Here is a 2,317-nt window from a genome sequence, read left to right as displayed (position 1 = left end):
CCGTCAACCACAGCCCAGTTCTAGCTATGGAATCTTTTGTCTCATGAACCATTTTCTTCCAACTGCTTTTGTAGACATTTTCTTTGGTACCTGCAGTCCCCCAATAACAGCTGCAGTTTTGGGGAGGCTTGAAACTGTGACCTGGTGCCTCTTGAAGTCAATGATGTTTGTGCTTGCTTTCAGAAGGGGCAGGATCCAAGCCAATATGTTTGTTTTCTGGGCAGAAGAATACCAAGAGTCAATACTAATCTCTCACCTCAGTTTTTTTCTTCCTCTCTGCAGGAATGGACATACACATACAACCACCAAGTCCGCCAGCAGCAGCTGTGTTTGTCTGTGTACACACTCTTCCCTGGTTCCCAGGTGCTGCTGTCACCTTGTAAAGAAGGTGACAACAAGCAGGTGAGCCCTTTCACTGATCCCCCATTTTCTTTGAGATTCCCTTTCTTTCATCATAGTATTACTGCACAGTAAATGGCCTGTGTGTTCTGACTTCATCTGGGAAGCACAGTCTATTCAGGAGCACAGGCTCTGGCCTGTTCAGCCCTTTGCCTCTTAAATGAGTGTGTTGATAAGGATGTCTATTAGTGAGGGTGGTGATCTGGATACTTATCTGCAGAAGTCAAACCCAAACTGGCAATTTAGTTCACACGGGCTGCCAGTCAGGCAGCAGATGCTAACGTTTCTCTGCAGTTAATCACTGAGCTGGCATTTGAACCAGTGACCTGGGGAAAAAGCTGTTAGTAATATATTATCTTCCTGAAGCCAGGCAGAGGCCGAGCTCAAATGAGTGTGCTTCTGATGGGAAAAATGCTCAGCATGTGCTCTGCTTGGTGCGAGTTTGGGGACCTTGTGCTTCCCAGCATCAGGCCACAGAGGCTTAGTGACAACTGTCCTTTTGATGCTGGAACAGTATAGTAAAAATATAATGGGGCGGAAGCTTGTTCATCTGTTTCTCCTCTCGTGTGTCTCTCTCCTCAGCGATGGGGTAAAGTTGGGTCACACATTGAACACATAGCCTCACGCTTCTGTTTGGACACTGAGACGATTGGGGACACGAATGAAAGTATTAAAGAGCTTGTCATCAACCCTTGTGAGAGCACAGCCATGAGTCAGCGCTGGGACATGGTGATGTCTTGACCTGCTGGAGGAGGTGCACGGCAGGGACGGGCACTGAGACGTTGCTACACGCAGCCAAGATGCACCAGCTGGAGCTCAAATGCAAAACCATTGGGGTTCCTTGTGTGCTGTGGAAAGGAAGAAGAATCGTTCAGATAAAAATGGGACACAGTGCTCCAAATTGAACAACGCATTTTGACTCTAAGGCACGCAGCTGGTATTGGCCTGTTGGCAGTCATACATTCAAAGAGAAGAGATGGCAAAAAACAAGCTTGAAATGTTTTAGAGGGATGCTGGGGCTCCTGCTATGGCCTGTATAGAACTTCAGTGTGCACAGTATTGGTTATCCACCTGAAAACGCAGGTAGAAGAGCCTTGAAGACCAAAAGGAAACTTGAACTGAGCAAAGCAAGCATCTCAATAGCTTTTGAGGGTTGAGGTGGGTGCACAAGGTGGGATGTGCCAAGGGATGCTAAGAAACATCTCCAGGGATCAAGTGGAAAACACTGAATTATCTTTGCACCTTTTACTGCTGTGGATGTTCTTGTCTCTGCAGACAGCATTGGGTGGAGCCGTGTTGCACGTTTGAATTTGTACCTAATCCACGTACATGTTATGTATACAGAGGCAGAGCAGTCATTTATGTCTGTGGCCAGGATCAAAACAGCAGGTAGTGGGGGAATCCTGCTTTGTGCTAACTGCACATGGGGCTTGTTGAATCTCCAAAGCCCAAGCAAACAGAGGATTCAGTGTGTGAGATTAAAGGATATAAACCGCTGTGAAGCTGGGAGGAAACGCAGTAACATGATTATTTCTTCTCTCTGGAGGCCATGGGTCACTGAAAACTCCCCTATAATCTCTCTATGTGTCTCTCACTGCTTCAGATCTGGACTAAATCAAATTTTCACTTTTATTCCATAAAAGTAATATTTTTGGTAATTGAAGGTAATTGTGTCATATTTCTGTTTCTCAATTTCCAAACTACAGAAGAGGGGACTGCCATGAAGTGCTGCTACTAAAGGAATGGTGAAGGTAATTAAAATTAGAGACTGCTCTGAGAAAGGAAAAGGGATATTACCTGGTTTTGCTTCCCAGGTATCTTGTAGTCCAAGATATGAAGTACTGAAGAAAAGGTTTGGGATTCCCCAGTCACACTGTGAGCAGGGAAGTCTGTGTCACGACGTACCTCTCTCTCAAAG

The 2,317-nt window shown here is 45.7% G+C and overlaps 1 long non-coding RNA gene across 1 annotated transcript; it reads left to right on the top strand.

The window, feature by feature from the left end:
* The first annotated feature begins 263 nt into the window (after positions 1–263).
* LOC113962178 lies at positions 264–2,062 on the top strand. The gene is made up of 2 exons (XR_003532463.1): positions 264–402; positions 982–2,062. It is a non-coding gene; the product is annotated as an uncharacterized LOC113962178 (long non-coding RNA).
* Positions 2,063–2,317: the final 255 nt, after the last annotated feature.

The sequence above is a fragment of the Neopelma chrysocephalum genome, unplaced genomic scaffold (assembly GCF_003984885.1).
Source record: "Neopelma chrysocephalum unplaced genomic scaffold, ASM398488v2 Primary Assembly neopelma1_116476, whole genome shotgun sequence".
Taxonomy (NCBI): domain Eukaryota; kingdom Metazoa; phylum Chordata; class Aves; order Passeriformes; family Pipridae; genus Neopelma; species Neopelma chrysocephalum.
The sequence above is the reverse complement of the archived record's forward strand: the minus strand, read 5'-3'. Positions and strand labels throughout refer to the sequence as shown.